Below are 19705 nucleotides of genomic sequence, written 5' to 3'. Positions count from 1 at the left end.
TCTTCCTGTACCACTGCTTGAAGAAGGTGTCTTCCAGAAACTGGCAGTAGGACTGGGAAAAGGCCCCACAAGCTCATCTTTGATGATACCAGCCCAAACCAGTACTCCACCTCCACCTTGCTGGCGTCTGAGTCGGACTGGAGCTCTCTGCCCTTTACCAATCCAGCCACGGGCCCATCCATCTGGCCCATCAAGACTCACTCTCATTTCATCAGTCCATAAAACCTTAGAAAAATCAGTCTTGAGATATTTCTTGGCCCAGTCTTGACGTTTCAGCTTGTGTGTCTTGTTCAGTGGTGGTCGTCTTTCAGCCTTTCTTACCTTGGCCATGTCTCTGAGTATTGCACACCTTGTGCTTTTGGGCACTCCACTGATGTTGCAGCTCTGAAATATGGCCAAACTGGTGGCAAGTGGCATCTTGGCAGCTGCACGCTTGACTTTTCTCAGTTCATGGGCAGTTATTTTGCGCCTTGGTTTTTCCACACGCTTCTTGCGACCCTGTTGACTATTTTGAATGAAACGCTTGATTGTTCGATGATCACGCTTCAGAAGCTTTGCAATTTTAAGAGTGCTGCATCCCTCTGCAAGATATCTCACTATTTTTGACTTTTCTGAGCCTGTCAAGTCCTTCTTTTGACCCATTTTGCCAAAGGAAAGGAAGTTGCCTAATAATTATGCACACCTGATATAGGGTGTTGATGTCATTAGACCACACCCCTTCTCATTACAGAGATGCACATCACCTAATATGCTTAATTGGTAGTAGGCTTTCGAGCCTATACAGCTTGGAGTAAGACAACATGCATAAAGAGGATGATGTGGTCAAAATACTCATTTGTCTAATAATTCTGCACTCCCTGTATACCTAAAGATGATTATATATGGGTAAAGCTATTTACAGATATATATTGGAATATATATTTAAAAATACATAGAACATATTCTGCTGTGTGCATATGTCAAATATTTGAACTAAATACATAGTTAAAACCTTTATTAAATATTAATATTGCATAAATATGCTTTTACGTGTTTTCATCTTCTTAACTGCAAAGGGCTCCAATGCACTTTTATATATATATATATATATATATATATATATATATATACTGTATGTCTATATTTGTGTACAGATGCATTTATGTGTTTGTATGTGTGTATATTATATGTCTGTAAATACATATATACACATAAATATACACATAAATACATAATACCTCTGTACACATATAAACTTATGCAGTCTATGTTTAAAAAATACAAAAACTCCCAAACTAAAGTTACAAAAAATAAAAAAAAGTTAAATAACAGGAAAAAATAAACAAAGCTATCCAAAATATATTTTTTTTAACCAAAACTAATACCCCTATAAAAATAAACCCCCCCCCCCCCAAAATAAAAACACCACCTAATCTAATACTAAACTACCAATAGCCCTTAAAATTGCCTTTTGTAGGGCTTCGCCCTAAGTTAAACAGCTCTTTTACCTCTAAAAAATACTAAGTCCCCCCCTAACAGTAAAAATCCCCCACCCACCAAACCCCCTTAAATAAAAAAAAACCTAACATTAAAAAAAAAATAAACTACCCATTGCCCCTAAAGGGGCATTTGTATGGGCATTGCCCTTAAAATGATATTCAGCTCTTTTACTGCCCTTAAAAGGGCAATCAGATATTTTTCAAGCCCAATAAAACCCTAATCTAAAAATAAAAACACCCCAAAAATTAAAATAAAAAAGCCTAAACCTAAGCCCCAGATAGGTACTCACTGTTCCTGAAGTTCGGCAGAGAAGGTATTCTTCCAAAAGGATCCATCATATTCTATCTTCATCCGGAATGAAGGCGGCACGGAGCTGTGTTCCTGATGCCTGGATCCTCAGTGGCGGTCCTCAGCGGTGGCGGCGTTCCTCTGCGACATGGAGGGTCCTCTTCATCCGATGTCCGTCGTAGACTGAAGATTGAATGCAAGGTATCGCAATCAACTTGGGGTATCTTGCATTCCTATTGGCTGAAATTTTGAAATCAGCCAATAGGATTCGAGCTACTGAAATACTATTGGCTGTTCAAATCAGCCAATAAGATTTCAGTAGCTCTGATCCTATTCACTAATTTCAAAATTTCAGCCAATAGGAATGCAAGGTACCCCAATAAATATGGGGTACCTTGCATTCAATCTTCAGTGTACGATGGAGGATCACATGAAGCAGAGCCTCCCCGCCGCCGAGGACCGCTGCTGCAGCAACATGCCTACGAGGATGCGCGCGCAACTGGTGACATCGACAGACGCGTTACAAACGCGATTATAGTATATATATATATACTGTATATATATATATATACACATATACACACATACATGCATTTACATATTTACACATGTATCTCTATGTTAAAGCCCTTTGTCTTTCTTGGAGCCCTTTTTGTGCAATATTTTTATTAGATAGTGTTATTATGAGTGTAACTTTATTTTTTAATGTATTTTTTATGTGTTTTATGCAATTTTTTTGTTTTGCAAAACAGTTAACCAGAGCTCTGAGGATGCTGAAATCCTTCTAGCGTAAATCGTGTTTATTTTCAACTTGTAATACGACTGCTAAACCCAACGTGCGCAAACATCCGCGATAAACCCCTTTTCGCTCGTGAGTAACTAACTGTTAGCTCACCACTCCTGATTTCGCCCTTTGTGTTTAGAGGTTATTAAAAAATGTTTCACTAGTTGTATACGCCTCTGAAAACAGTTGGAAAACTTTAAGCATACATTTATTATGTTATAACAAATATTATAAAAAAAAAAATTCTTTAATGGGACATTGTAGTAGGAAAATAAATTTGCGAGTTAATGTTGTTTTTGCTCCACCCACTCTGCAACAAAGTCATGCTTGGGGACTAAAGAGAACTGCTGGACATGAGTAGGAAATAGCAAGTGACTCGACCCGCAGCGGCTGTCACACAACCCCACCAATCACCAGCTGTGGTCAGTTCGGGAGAAGCAATGTTTTCGAATCCCACTTAACCTATGTTTTTAACTCTTTCTAGGGGTTCAACACATAGATTTTCATTGTGAATAGTGCAAAATCACATGCTGTAACAAACTAGAAAAAGTACATTTTGCTTTATATAGCCTCTTTAAACTGACATCAGAAACATGAAGCTGTCATATTTCAATCATGTTTTTAACCTTTCTGTGATAAAAATAAATACATAAACATGGACGCACTCAGCTGCTTATTCTCGTTTGATCATTTTGCAGCGATTTCATTGACTTGACAAATAGCAAAAGTGACAATATGAAATTCACAATCCTGCTCACAAACTGTTTATATTTTCATGCTTGAAACGGCATCTTCTAATAGGCCAAATGTGATGTATCACGGTGCTAATGCAACTTGATAAGTATATCTTCTGGCTCAGCAAGATATGCTCAGCCATTACAAACTGAGAAGAAAGCTGAGAAACTACATACCTGCCAGGAGCCAGATTGTTTCCTACGGATCCTTTATGTCTCAAATCTTCTGGAATCCTAAGCAGAATCAGAAATATGTTTTCATTACACTATATAAAAACAGAAACTGATGTATAATGAATGGCAATAAATAAAATAATAAGGATTTAATATCATGTGTGTTTATATATTTATTCATCAACAATAGATTAATGGCAGGTTTTTCACTGGAGTTTTTTGATTCACAATGCTGCAACCAGAAACTAGCTGTGCTCTGATGAAGCGCATTAAGGACAAATGGCTGCCCATAAGTGGATTCTGAGAGTTCTGGCCAAGGTATTAAACCAGTCTAGTTTGTGAATGAATTTCCAGTCCATTTCCAGGTGATATAGTGTATGTATGTACTGTATATCCCTATATGTATACTCTTACATTCATGCAGTTTTACATTAAAATCAGTTAAAGTGAATGTAAAGTCACGCAGCATGCTAAACACTGTCTAAAAATTGAAGTGAAAATAATGGCACTTTAATTCATGATTTTTTAAACAAATTTATGATTACCTATAATTTTTTAATTTATTTGGATCCGTTCGTCATTTCAAACCTCCGCCCGCCATCTTGGATTATTGATTGACATTGTAGGCTCGCTCTTGTCAACCAATAATCCAATCTACCCCGAGGGGACCAGACCCCTATCCTTTACGTCACACTACCGTAATAAGCTTGCGTTTGAAAGAAGCGAGAAAAAAGAGCTCTTACGCGCGTTCACATTTTGCGCATGCGCCATTTCAATTATTAGTACTTCAAAATTATAATAATTATAATTATAAATATAATTATAATTCAATAATTATATCAAAATTGCAACATGTGCTACAATACAACGTAGGGACGATAAAACACGGCTGAACTGTATTGCACAATAGTATTCAGTGAATGTATTCATTCACTGAATACTATGTTGCTAGTCATCGGCATCGGCTTGTAACGCATGCGCTCTGTATCTCAAAGCCGGGAGCGCGCATTGCCACTACGTGGGACCGCTGTATATGTTAGAGTGTAAAAAATAAGGAAGTTGCGGGTGGGAGGAGCATGTCAGGAAAACGGAGAAAATTTGGCAATATAAGCATAATATTTATTTTTCTTTTTTTTTTTAAAAATAAAGTGGCGGTTTAATTGAAAAACTAACAAGCTACATTGACGTACTTTCAATTATCAGAAAATTGACATTCACTTTAAATTCACGGTTTCAACTATCTCTTAATGGAAACTCAAACTTTGAATACCTAAAACTTAAATGATAAATACAAACACAGCTGGATAAATTACTGCACTACCTTATACAGGTGCTTGCGATTTAACAAAACATTCAAATTTCTGTTAAAGTGACAGTCTACTCCACAATTTTTGTTTAAAAATATACGGCTAGATTACGAGTTTTGCGTTAGAGGCTATGCGGTGCTAACGAGCAGTTTATGCTCACCGCTCACTTACAAACAGCGCTGGTATTACGGGTTTTTACAAACCAGACAAGAAGTGAGCGCTGAGCAAAATTTTGCTCATTACCGCACTCCAATACCAGCGCTGCTTACGTTAGCGGTGAGCTGGTGTAACATGCTCGTGCACGATTTCCCCATAGGAATCAACGGGGAGAGCCGGCTGAAAAAAAGTCTGCAAACACCTGCAAAAAAGCAGCGTAAAGCTCCTTAACGCAGCCCCATTGATTCCTATGGGGAAATAAAAGGTAACATGAACCCTAACATGAACCCCGAGTCTAAACACCCCTAATCTTACAATTATTAACCCCTGATCTGCCGCTCCGGACACCACCGCCACCTACATTATACTTATGAACCCCTAATCTGCTGCCCCCAACATCGCTGAACCCTACATTATATTTATTAACCCCTACTCTGCCGCCCGCAATGTCCCCGCCACCTACCTACACTTATTAACCCCTAATCTGCCGTCCCCAACCCCGCTGCCACTATAATAAACATATTAACCCTTAAACCGCCGCACTCCCGCCTCGCAAACATTAGTTAAATATTATTAACCCCTAATCTGCCGGCCCTAACATCGCCGCCACCTACCTACATTTATTAACCCCTAATCTGCCGCCCTCACCGCCGCCGCCTCTATACTAAATGTATTAACCCCTAAACCTAAGTCTAACCCTAACACCCCCTAACTTAAATAGAATTAAAAGAAATCTAAATAAATATTAATATTATTACCTAAATAATTCCTATTTAAAACTAAATACTTACCTATAAAATAAACCCTAAGCTAGCTACAATATAACTAATAGTTACATTGTAGCTAGCTTAGGGTTTATTTTTATTTTACAGGCAAGTTTGTATTTATTTTAACTAGGTAGAATAGTTACTAAATAGTTATTAACTATTTACTAGCTACCTAGCTAAAATAAATACAAATTTACCTGTAAAATAAAACCTAACCTAAGTTACAATTACACCTAACACTACACTATAATTAAATTAATTCCCTAAATTAAATACAATTAAATACAATTAAATAAAATTAGCTAAAGAACAAAAAAAACAAAACACTAAATTACAGAAAATAACAAACAAATTACAAGATTTTTAAACTAATTACACCTAATCTTAGCCCCCTAACAAAATAAAAAAGCACCCCTAGCAAAAAAAAGCCCTACCATACACTAAATTACAAATAGCCCTTAAAAGGGCCTTTTGCGGGGCATTGCCCCAAAGTAATCAGCTCTTTTGCCTGTAAAAAAATTACAAATCCCCCCAACATTAAAACCCACCACCCATACAACCAACCCTACTCTAAAACCCACCCAATACCCCCTTAAAAAAACCTAACACTAACCCCTTGAAGATCACCTTACCGGGAGAAGTCTTCATCCAACCGGGCCGAAGTCCTCAACGAAGCCAGAAGTCTTCATCCAAGCCGGGCGAAGTGGTCCTCCAGACGGGGCAGATGTCTTAATCCAGACGGCATCTTCTATCTTCATCCATCCAGTGTGGAGCGGGTCCATCTTCAAGACATCCGACGCGGAGCATCCTCTTCATCCGACGGCTAAGACTGAATGAAGGTTCCTTTAAATGACGTCATCCAAGATGGCGTCCCTTCAATTCCGATTGGCTGATAGAATTCTATCAGCCAATCGGAATTAAGGTAGAAAAATTCCTATTGGCTGATGCAATCAGCCAATAGGATTGAGCTGGCATTCTATTGGCTTTTCCAATCAGCCAGTAGAATGCAAGCTCAATCCTACTGGCTGATTGCATCAGCCAATAGGATTTTTTCTACCTTAATTCCGATTGGCTGATAGAATTCTATCAGCCAATCGGAATTGAAGGGACGCCATTTTGGATGACGTCATTTAAAGGAACTTTCATTCAGTCTTAGTCGTCGGATGAAGAGGATGCTCCACGTCGGATGTCTTGAAGATGGACCCGCTCCGCGCCAGATGGATGAAGATAGAAGATGCCGTCTGGATGAAGACTTCTGCCAGTCTGGAGGACCACTTCGCCCGGCTTGGATGAAGACATCTCCCAGCTTCGTTGAGGACTTCGGCCCGGTTGGATGAAGACTTCTCCCGGTAAGGTGATCTTCAAGGGGTTAGTGTTAGGATTTTTTAAGGGGGTATTGGGTGGGTTTTAGAGTAGGGTTGGTTGTGTGGGTGGTGGATTTTAATGTTGGGGGGGATTTGTAATTTTTTTTACAGGTAAAAGAGCTGATTACTTTGGGGCAATGCCCCACAAAAGGCTCTTTTAAGGGCTATTTGTAATTTAGTGTAGGGTAGGGCTTTTTTTTTGGGGGGGGGGGTTATTTTGTTAGGGGGATTAGATTAGGTGTAATTAGTTTAAAAATCTTGTAATTTGTTTATTATTTTCTGTAATTTAGTGTGGTTTTTTTGTACTTTAGCTAATTTTATTTAATTGTATTTAATTGTATTTAATTTAGGGAATTAATTTAATTATAGTTTAGTGTTAGGTGTAATTGTAACTTAGGTTAGGTTTTAGTTTACAGGTAAATTTGTATTTATTTTAGCTAGGTAGCTAGTAAATAGTTAATAACTATTTAGTAACTATTCTACCTAGTTAAAATAAATACAAACTTGCCTGTAAAATAAAAATAAACCCTAAGCTAGCTACAATGTAACTATTAGTTATATTGTAGCTAGCTTAGGGTTTATTTTATAGGTAAATATTTAGTTTTAAATAGGAATTATTTAGTTAATGATAGCAATATTTCTTTAGATTTATTTAAATTCTATTTAAGTTAGGGGGTGTTAGGGTTAGACCTAGATTTAGGGGTTAATAAATTTAATATAGTGGAGGCGACGTCTGGGGCAGCAGATTAGGGGTTAATAAATGTAGGTAGGTGTCGGCTATGTTAAGGACGGCAGATTAGGGGTTAATAATATTTAACTAGTGTTTGCGAGGCGGGAGTGTGGCGGTTTAGGGGTTAATATGTTTATTATAGTGGAGGCGATGTCCGGTTCGGCAGATTAGGGGTTAAAAATTTTCTTTTAGTGTTTGCGATGGGGGAGGGCCTTGGTTTTGGGGTTAATAGGTAGTTTATGGGTGTTAGTGTAATTTTCAGGAGAGGGTCTACCGCTCACTTTTTGGCAGATTCGTACTACCGACGCTATGCAAGTCACATTGAAAAAAGAGGATACGCAATTTACGTAAGTAGATTTGCAGTATTTCCAAGTCTGGCCAAAAAAGTGAGCGGTGAGCCTGTACCTGCAAGACTCGTAATACCAGCGGGCGTTAAAAAGAAGCGTTAGGACTTCTTAACGCTGCTTTTTAAACCTAACACACAACTCGTAATCTAGCCGATAGATAATAACTTTAATTACATATTCCCCAGTTTTGCATAACCAACGCATATTAATACATGTTTTATCTCTGTGATTACCTTGTTTCTAAGCCTCTGCAGACTGTCCCCTTATTTAAGTTCTTTTGACAGACTTGCATTTTAAGTACTTAAGTTTTAACATGAAGTTAGTACTATTTAATTTTTCTACTTTTTTTTTAAATGACACCTAAAATGTTCTCAAACATTTTCAGCCAAGCAGTTATTCAAACCAAGAACTTTCTATATATATAAGCCATACCCAGCTAAATAAGTTATTTGATCTACACATCTTTTTTGAAAACTTTGGCACCTGCTGTATGATCTCACACAAGAGAATTAAATAAGGGGAAAAAAGGTTATTTATTTCCTTGAGTCTGTTTTGAAATTTGAACCTTTGAATTTAAGCTAATGTATTTGGATGCATGATAAGTCCTAAGTAGTTTTACATTTCTTAGTAACAACACATACAGAAATATAATTTAATTCTTAGTAACAACACATACAGAAATATAATTTAAGACCAAGGAATTGCATCAGCTAAAAACACATCTGGGAACTCAACTGCAGGAGGCCTACAGACCATCAGATACCCACATAGTATTGTGTGCAAATCATCTATCATTTGCATTTAACTGGACCAGAACTCTTATCACCCTCACTATCAGTAAAATAAAGTAGGGGACTGCAGCCATCATGCATTGGATTTCATATCTCACTTGGATATACACATGGCATAATAGGGCTGTAGGTGCCAAGCACATGTTCTAGGAATAAACTGGGCATATTGTTAGTGTAATGATTAATGCAGGGCAGTGCATTTAAGCTGTGACCTTACTTAAGTAAAAATGCAGCACAATAGGAACTGTACAACAGGGGCTATACATCTAATATATGGTTTCAATTGGGTATATAGGTAGCACAATGGGAACAACATGGTCATATATCTGAGGTCTAATTTAAGAACAGAGCTGGTATAATGTGGGATTGAAAGACCATGCACTTTATTTAAGATTTAACAAGAGCATAAAGTTTGAATATTAAGAATACAGGAATCTGCATCTGATCAATAGTAGGGCTGCACGATTAATCGCGGATGCGATTTGAAACCGTGATTAATCACTGAGGTTTTAAAACCGCAAGAGTATTCAATTATTAGCCCCGCCCCCTTTGACATCACCTATGACGTACAGGAGGGTCGCCGACTTGCTATGCCCGCCTTGCGACATTGAGCCGACTTACCGGGGAGCGCTGTGGCTGATGCGGGTTACAGGGAGGGGGGGTGCGCTGTGGCTGATGCAGGTTACAGGGAGGGGGGACGACTTACTGGGGAGCGCTGTGGCTGATGCGGGTTACAGGGAGGGGGTGCGCTGGGACTTATGTGGGTTGGGGGATGATGGTGGTTACAGGCGGTGCTTATGACGTTAAAGGGGGTGCTTATTGGGGGGGGGTTACAGTGGGAGCTGATGGGACTTATGTAGGTTACAGAGGGGGGCTTATGGGGGTTACAGGGGGTGCAGGGTTACAGTGGGAGCTGATGGGGCTTATGTAGGTTACAGAGGGGGGATTATGGGGGTTACAGGGGGTGCTGCTGTGAAAATCGCGATTGAATCAGAATCGCAATTTATTTATTTTTTAAATCGCAATTTTGTTTTTTACCCATATCGCACAGCCCTAAGCAGTAGTATATCTTTCATATGGCTTTCATATAGTAGTATATGTTTCAGATGGTCATATGGCAGTGTTGTTTTTATTTCTGGTGAGTAAATAGATACTTTTCTATATGTTGTTTTATATAAAACAATGTTTTCATCTGTACAATTACTGTTAGTTGTAATAATGTATCATGCAGTGTGGATAACTTCAAAAAGGTTTCTTGCACTGCAGCCTATTACTCATTAGTTATTCCATTGTGTTAAATGATCAGAAACACAGGTTAAATGTGTTTACAAGCAAACTCTGTGTGAAAATAATTTTCAATGCACGTTTGTCCATAAACCATAACGAGTCATACATTTATTTGAGCTCTGCTAATTAACAGTAACGCTAAACACAACAATTAAAACTATGCACTGCTTCAAGGGCATCAGTGGAATTCAGTTCAGCAACAAGCTGGTCTGTCCTCTGTGCTCTCTGAACCCTTTCTGCAGTTATATATTTTATAATGAAATGACCAATATATATGTATCACAGGCACAAGCTTTCTAAGCAAAATATTTTCAACATAGATTTGTTTAAAACCATGCACAAGAATCTATTTTAAATTTGCAATTAGCTCTTCCAATTCCTAAACTTTTACATCTCCTAAGTAAAGAAGTTTTTATTAGTTAAAATATCTTCAACTCTCTCTTGTGTAAATAAATCCAGTTTTAGAGGCCATATATAGTAGCTATTCTGATTTTTAATCTAGCTCAGTCTATTTATTAATTGCACAGTATAGATTTTTATTAACCCTTGATTTGCCATGTAATTCTTGATTCCACAGATTTAATTATCTGGTATCAATAGATTAATTTGGGAGATGCAGTTTGTCTACTCCGTTGATAATTATTATTTTAATTATCTGTTATAGTGGATCAATAAAGCTTACATTTTAATCAGTGGGACTATTTATGCTCATAAATTTGCAATTGGATATATAATAAGAATGTGTGCTAAATCAGTTATACGAGTGTTTGAAGTATTTTCTTTTCTTTCTTCTTTTTGTTTAGGCTGAATTTTTTTTTTTTTTTTGCATCCATTACCCCACAATGGATATGCACTCACACCAATCCCAAAGTTTAGCAGCCACCAGGGTGCAGGGTCAGATATATATGAAATCTAGCAAGTGTGAGTTCTTCTTGTATGATAGATAGATAGATGATCGATAGAGATAGATAGATATAATATACATAGAACACATAGAAAGTCTGGCACTTGCAAGCACACAGCTAGAGTAAAAACAAAAATGAAAGAGTTAGTTCATACAGGGAAATTACAAAAGGCCAGTGTCACCCTTGTTTGTTTGGCTGAAGGCATGCATTGTGTGACCGTAGGTTAAGTACTCATGGAGGACAAGATATTGATGTGGTCCTGAGCATATCACTATCTGCCCAAATTCTGTAAATAACTATTCCATTTTGCTTCCAATCTAGCTGTGTCTAAGAGATTGTCAGAGTTTCTATATGTTGTGTTAATATATTTGTTTTGTAATTATCCCTATGGGCTATGCACCCAGGCTAGTCTGGAATCAACTGTCTGAGTCACTGGGAGCTGAGTACCCAGCACTGTGAGCTTTGCAATGACATGGGATGTGTACCCAGTCCATTTTGAGAAGGCAGTCTATTTCCGTGTTAGATAGATAGATACCCACACACAAGCAGAAATAAGAAGTATGTAAGCCATAGCGGAAGTGTTGTAAAATACCTTTGCAATTCAGGCACAAAACATTATACAGTGTAGGTAAATAAAAGGTGACATTCTGATTTTAGGTCTTAGGTTGTGCTAAATTAGTACCTGATTATTTTCATTATGTTATCATGCTGATAATTAAATTGTTAATTACACTTTTATGGTGCAGATAGAGCAATATTGTAATAAAATTTCTTACTGCTATTTTCAAATTTGCATTGTTCTCTTGACATACTGTGTTGAAGAGTAAACCCAGATAGACTCATGAGCAACAATGCCCTATAGAGATACCCTATAGAGACAGGAGGGTGATTAGTGGTTGAACTTATATGTGTCATGTCATTGGCTCATTCAATGTACTCAGCTAGCTCTCAGGAGTACAGGCTGTTCCAGAACTAACTTTTCATCAAAGGATACCAAAAGAACATTGATCCAAGATTAAAAAAACTATCTAATTATCTATCTGATTAGGTTATAAAATAATGTATTTCATGGTGGTGAGAATCCACAAGTCCAATACTTCTAGGATTCAACTCCTGGCCACTAGAAGGAGGCAAAGATTCCTAAAACCTCCAAGAGTACTCAATATCTCCCACCTCTCTGATATGCCGGTCTTATGTAAAGTACAGAGTTGGGAAAATAAGGTGCAAAACTAGAAATTCCGCCAGAAAAAAAATTAACCAAATTATATGAATTGATTGGGCCTTGTGGTCAACAAAGCCGGCACGTGCTATGCAAGTTCACAAAAGATAGGAGTGTGCCTGCATTGCCCTAGTGTAAAGAAGAAATAAAGCACAAAATAAATGTCTGATAAAATATATGGCATAGATGAAAATCCCCATAGATGTGCAAAAGCACACACACAAAAAACAACCTGTCAAAATCACTTAGGTTCCACAGAAAAAAGCCATAGCCCATAAACATTTTACATAAGTCATGCATAGACTGAAGTATATGAAGTGGTTTAAACTGTCTAATAAATTTGTCCCCTGGCCATGATGTACTGTGTAAAAAAAACTGTACCTACTAATAGACTGTGCTATATGAGTGCAAGCTAGACAATTAACATACTTGAACTGCACCCACTCTACTGTGCTTCTCCACTGCAGAGGTTATTGCTTGCTGTAGAAAGCCCATCCAGTGCTATCTACATCACAGCAGAGGATCAATGTAAGGAGTATCTCGATAACATAACAGAAGGAGGCTAAGGAATCGGTCCCTGTGATACCTGTGGCAGGCTTGTGACTAATAATTGTGTCACTACCCCATAATTATACATACCCTCTGTCTTCCAGTAGCAGCTCTCTGAGGGGAAAATGGACCTCAAATCGGTCTGAGGATCCCTCTCAACGAAGAGTCTGGAGCACCCCAATTCTTCACCTTCCTCCTGGGAGGCAAATATAAGACTGGCTTATCAAAGTAGGAGGGATTAAGTACACTAGGAGTTTTTGGGAATATTTTCCTCCTCCTAGTGGCCATGAGCTGAATCCCAGAAATAATGGACTTGAAGACTCTCACCACATTATGAAAGAAATTAAAATTGTGCCAAAATTGTCTTTGGGTTCATAAGGGGTGTTCAAGTTAATATGCAATAAAACTTTAAACAACTTTGTATATGTTGTAACATTATCTGCAATTTTGAGTGTCCATTTAAATACAACAGAACAACAAATCCCTTTAACTTCAAGAAGACATAAAGATTTCAACATGGACAAACTAATCATGTAAAACTGATCATGTATGTTTTAGGGGTCAGTATTGTATTTAACAGATTGAATATTGTTTTATTCACAGAGTTACAATAAGTTTGTCAAGCTACATACAACCTCTAAGTATGTTTGGCTGTAAATGTTTAAACTATTCTAAAAGCTATTTTTTAATGGATAATACATAAAATAGCACATAATGACCTTGTAAATTGCTGAAGCACCAACAAAACTATTATCAGCAATCTAAGGAGGCTGTTGTACACACAAACCATCTCTTCTACAAAAATATTGGCCATTAGCATCACTAATCCACCTCCTTCCAACATCATTAGAAATGCAAACCTGCTTATGTATTGCATAACCTCATACTCTGTGTCTAGATCTATGTAGTGCATAATAATATAACACTGTTGACCATCAATAGCTAACTGCAGTGCACTAGACATTTACTTACTTTATCTATTTATCTAAATGCATCAATAATGGAAGACTGATGCTAAACCCACTTTGCATTCACATTGAGATCTGTGTGCTTTTCCAAACATGCTACAGTCTTCCTTCTATGGCAGTTAGTCCAACAGAAACTGAGCAGTGCTGCTATGTTTGTGGTGGGGGCACAATGAGGTTCCATATGTTACTCTATGAGGAGTCTTAATCAGCACTCTAAGCTAGAGAGACAGCACTGGTGTTGGAAACTTGCTGCTGGGTTTTTGTCACCCTGAAAATTCTAGTACGTCTGCTGAAACATTTACTGTAAAGTGAAATTATCCTTAAAGGGACATGAACCCCACATTTTTTATTTCATGATTCAGATAGAGCATGGAATTTTAAACAACTTGCTAATTTACTTCTATAATCAAATGTTCTTCCTTCTCTTGATATCTATTTGAAAGTGCACTAGATGGCAGCAATATTTCCTGCCTTGTAGTGCTCCAGACACCTATCTATGTATCTCTTTAACAAAGAATACCATGGGAATGAAGCATATTTGATAATAGAAATGAAATGGAAACCTTTTTTAAAATTGTATGTTCTTTCTTCATCAGAAAAGAACATTTTGGGTTTCATATCACTATAAATAGGCATTCTAAAGAAATAATTAAATGCCATACATACACTTGTTCAAACTCATAGGTAAATTTGCTTACAAAAGCTTCAGTTTAGTTTGTGAGCTAATAAGGAGCAACTGGCATATAAATCTGTCGAAATCAGACCATGTCCTGCTCAGGGCCCGTATGCTTAACACATTTTCAAGGGTAAAAAATGGGAGTTGATTAAAATCAATTGTTATCTGCATGTTACCAAGCCCCTTTCAATGTTGATATGATCACAATTTTCATTGACTTCCCAAAGCAAAATCAAGTAAAAATTTTATATTAAACATGAATCACAAGTCAAGTAATTAATAATCCAACAAATAAACATGCCCACTGTACCCATAACACCACTGTTGAAACACATTGATAAACACACATATCTCTATGGATTTGGAGCACCAAATGTTAATTGCAGACGTGTCACCTATTAGCATAACTAAACACTATGAACATACACATACATACATATTATAAGCATAGTATTAAGGTTATTCCTTAGACTTTCTCTATTCCTGGGTGCCACCATGTTAAAATATAGATTAACCTTCATGTGCTTATTCATCTGTGTAGGATTCTAATTGATTATGAAAATAAAAATAGTGCACATTAATCCTTACTTTTCACTACAACAGGAGAGTACCCAACAGTCATCAATATAGATTTGAATTTGTACATAATTGATTGTCTAAAAAGACAGCGAACCTTTTTTGACATATTGTATTACCTAGCTTGTGAACACAATGGGGAATAATAAAAAGTCACAAAGCTCATGTAAATTATACAATCTGCAATAGGCTCAGCAAACAGATTTTATTATAATTAATATTATTTATCTGTATAAAATTTATTTGCAAATTTCCGTAGCGTCGGGTACAGAGACAAGGGTCTATAATGACAAAACATTGTGATAAGATGCAAATACATAACAGACTAAACAAATCTAGAACAGGAGGAGGAGGACCTAGCTATAAAGATATTACAGTCTACAGGTTGAGGGTGCAGAGACATAAGGTTTGGGTAGCTACTTTCTGGTTTAAACGCCCAATTTTATATTCTTTAGATCCAAGCAAATGTCAACATTAACCAACTAAAAAAAAAACCAACCAAAAACATTTACAATAACTCAGTCCCAAATGTGTCTAAATAAATGCAAGTCCATAAACCTGAGTGCAAACCCCACTGTTCCCTAAGCAGCATTTTCTTTGCCAAATATATAAAAGTTTAAATAAACAAAAAGAGTTGTAGATAAGATGTGTATTGTGTCTACAGGAGAATGCCTTTTACACATTTTCCATTATTTAGTAGTACACACCTTACAACACTGTGATTATTATTATTATTTATATTGATCATTATTTGCAGTACTATTATAACTGGTGATTACAGCTAGGGTAGCTACCTCGGCCATGTTTACCTGGACACTTATGAGTTATAGGGCGCCATGTACTAAGAGGCGGGCAGACAGCTTCTTAACTCGCAAAGCTGTCCGCCCGCCTCCGCTACACACGGGCAGCGGATCTATTGATCCGCTTGCCCGTATGTTTCATTACACACTCATCGGAGTGTGTAATGCCCGCCCCTTCAATCACGCGACCAATCACGCGACTGAAGGGGCTGTCACCGAGAGCGAGCGTGCTCTCTGTGATTTTGCTTCGCCACCTAAGAGGTGGCGTAGGGTGTGGGAAGCAGCGGTCTAATGACCGCTGCTTCTTACATTGCGGGAAGCAGGCTCGCATATGCGAACCTGCCCCGCAAAGGCTCCGGAGCAGCTTTCGCTGCTTCGTACATGGAGCCCATAGATGCTGTAGGGTGTGAAGGAATGAACATGAATAATGCTGCCAAGGGTCACAATTTTTTGCTGCCAAGCAGCACAATGCATATTCCCCTCTGCACATCCTGCAGGATGTGTAACTCATAAGTGTCCAGGAAAACATGGCCGTGGTGCCAACCCTATTTACAGCACAAAAAATGTAACTAGGCATTTAAGTTTCCATCTAATAAAAAGACATCAAACACCTTTTGATTTTGTGTAAAAAAATTATACTTGTCCCACAATCCCTATGAGGACAAAAAGCAAATGCTGCAAATCAGATATCTGTCAATTTGCAGCATTTTCCAGGTTTGCTTTTGGCCCACACTTTTTAGGCTACAAAAAAAGGAAACGCATAAAAGTTCTGATACAATCAGTTACTGTTTTTTGTAGTATTGTTGCATTTACTTTTTTAAATTTAGTATTTAATAAAAAATACAAAAAAGCAACTGGAATATCCAAATGTTGATTCTATTAGAATAAATAATATTGAAATGTTAATTATATCTGAAACAGTTATATCTCAGTAATCAACCAATTAATGTGTAGAATGTAACAGGGTTAGGCTTCTGAAGTCCAGAGTATACACTTCAATCTCTTGCAGATATTGGTATAAAAAGGGGCAAAATAAATAACACAAATAAATTGCAATGTGTCTTACTAGGCATAATTAAACTTTTTAAGAAGGAATTTCATTTTGAGTTTTATGTACATTTAAACAAAAAATACACATCATATTGGTTGAATAGGAAATAGATTTATTTCCATGAAAGCATGATTGATTATGCTAGAGACAACAGGCCCCTTTGCATTTTGCCATTAGAGCTTTGAAAGCCAATATCCTATTGTATTTTCCTCAAAGAAACCACTTTAAAACATCTTCTAAATGGGAAAAACACAAAACACTGCAATTAACTGGAAAAAGTGAATGCCTTGGGTTGAGTTGTATGTCACATTATCATGTAAAAAAAGGGTCATAATATACACAGGCTGCTAACTGTGCAAGGTGCATTGGCTTCATTGCAGATTTTTACAAACTATAGATATTCTGGTGATAAAAGTTTAGGCAAAATTGCCAAACTTGTATAGAATAGATACTGGTCAATAAATGGTACTCAGATTATTTAAAGGGATAGGAAAGTCAAAATTAAACTTGCATGATTCAGATAGAGCATGTCATTTTAAGACACTTTTAAATTCACTTCTATTTTCAAATGTGCTTCGTTCTCTTAGTATCCCTTGTTAAAAAATGAATACGGACATATCCTACACTAGTGGGAGCTGCTGCTAATTGGTGCCTGCACACATTTATCTCTTGTGATTGGCTAAATAGATATTTTCAGCTTCCTGTCAGTAGTGCAATGCTGTCCCTTCAGCAATGGATAACAAGAGAATATAGAAAATGTGATAATAGAATTAAATTGGAAAGTTGTTTAAAATTGTATGTTCTATCTGAATCACAAAATAAAATTTTGGGGTTTACTATTCCTTTAAAGACAGTGCAATAAACAAGATTGCAATAAAAGCATGGCTTATTCACAACTCCTCCGTTTAATATGGTTACAGTTAGTTATAATATTATAGGCAATAATAAACATAACACAAAAAATAAATAAATTACTCAATAAGGATATAAATCACAATTTCATAGAAAACAAACTTCCTTACAAAAAAAAAAAAAAATCAACCACAGTTGTATAATTTAATAAATATTAAGAATTAATTATTTGCAATGAAAGTAATAATCATTTCTACACACTCTGTTAACTGCTAAAAGACTGTAAAAAAAACAAACAACAAATTGCACTGGCTCCAATACAGATTCATATTTAAACTATGCATTTATTCTGGTAGTACTCATTACACATTACACATGCCTGCCCAATATCAAAATGAAAATGAAAGAATGTGTTTACAGATAGTAACTGCAATATTTCAGCAATATTTGAACTAATACACAAAAATACAAAATAAAAAAAGATGAAATACACAATTTAATTTAAATAAACTTCACACACTCAGATGTTGTTCTCCTATTTCACAATAATATTTAAGGCAAAATACAGCTACAAAACTTACAAAAATACTTCTTAAAAAAAACAGATCCTTGAGATTTCTGTAAAACAGCAACCACAGGCTAATATGATTAGATATAAATCAGGAAATAATTATTTACCGTGTAAAAAGTAATCATTTCTATCCACTTTGTGTAACAGCTGGAAAACGGCTTGCTGGTAATCCTAATGAAAGACTGGACTTGTGTTCCCTGCTGCTGGCTGAGTTTGTGATAACCAGTGAAAAGAGGTGTTTCTGCAGCCAATCAAGCTGTGTTTGGACCTCCCCTGCTACTGTTAGTAATTGTTTTCATCTATGTACATAAAAAGGTCAAAATGCTTACAATATTTCATGTAACACTATACACTTACATACTAAAGATGTTTCATGTTTACAGGTATTCTGTGTTTAAAAACATAATGAGATTAAACCTATTTCAATAGGGAACCATTTAATCAAATTAGAAAATCTACAATTTCAAAGCTTAATTAATTTAACAGAGGATATGTGGATAAGAACATATATTGAAAAGTTGTTTCGTTACTAGGGAGGGGTAAATGTTTCGCTACATTAAAAAATGAAACAAATTTTAACACATTTGTTCGTTCATTTCGAATTTTGAATGTTTGTACAACATTGTCACATTTATTTAATGTAATAGTATTTCTAATGCTTTCTTTAAATGTAATATTCTATTCGAAATTTTCAAATAATTTTTTTCGAATTGTTCAATATTCGAATTAGAAAAACTCAAATTCATATAGTTGTAATACTATTTTTAATGTTCTCTTTAAATGTAATATTCAAATTAGAAACATTCAAATTCATATACAGTATTAGTATCTATTATGTATCAATTTACTAAATTCCCTACCACATGAAATATTGAAATTTTGAAAAGTATTTGTTAAATCGAATGTTACATTAGAAAATTTGAATGTGGACATTCAAACTAATTATGCACATTCAAATTCGAAAATGACATTCGAAAACTGTCAATAGCATTCGATTATAGAATTTTTAAAAATATTCGTTCTTATCAACATTCGATTATGTAAATCGAATTTGTACAATAACATTCGTTCTAACATTCAAATTAAAATATAAAAACATTCACCCATCCTAGTCAGCATATGAAGAGTGGTCTTAAAGAAACAGTAAGCACCTTGAGATGTTTATATAAAATGTTGTTATGTGTAATGAATCATTACACATAACTTAACATTTTATATTAACATCGCAAGGTCCTTTAAGACCACTCTTCATTTGCTGGCTAAAAACCTTAACCTGGCAATCACTCCATAAAATATTTAAATACATTGTAAACAGATTAGTTTGTCATAA

The 19705-nt window shown here is 36.2% G+C and overlaps 1 protein-coding gene across 1 annotated transcript in view; it reads right to left on the bottom strand.

The window, feature by feature from the left end:
• NRCAM (neuronal cell adhesion molecule) overlaps positions 1 to 18568 on the bottom strand; it is a 334348-nt gene extending 315780 nt beyond the window's left edge. The window contains exons 1-2 of the mRNA XM_053716724.1: positions 18483 to 18568; positions 3463 to 3519 (exon numbers count right to left, since the gene is read on the bottom strand). The gene's annotated coding sequence lies outside the window, so the exon portion shown is untranslated. The remainder of the gene's footprint in view (positions 1 to 3462; positions 3520 to 18482) is intronic.
• Positions 18569 to 19705: the final 1137 nt, after the last annotated feature.

This window comes from Bombina bombina, chromosome 6 (genome assembly GCF_027579735.1).
Source record: "Bombina bombina isolate aBomBom1 chromosome 6, aBomBom1.pri, whole genome shotgun sequence".
Taxonomy (NCBI): domain Eukaryota; kingdom Metazoa; phylum Chordata; class Amphibia; order Anura; family Bombinatoridae; genus Bombina; species Bombina bombina.
This window is presented reverse-complemented; position numbering and strand designations above follow the sequence as displayed.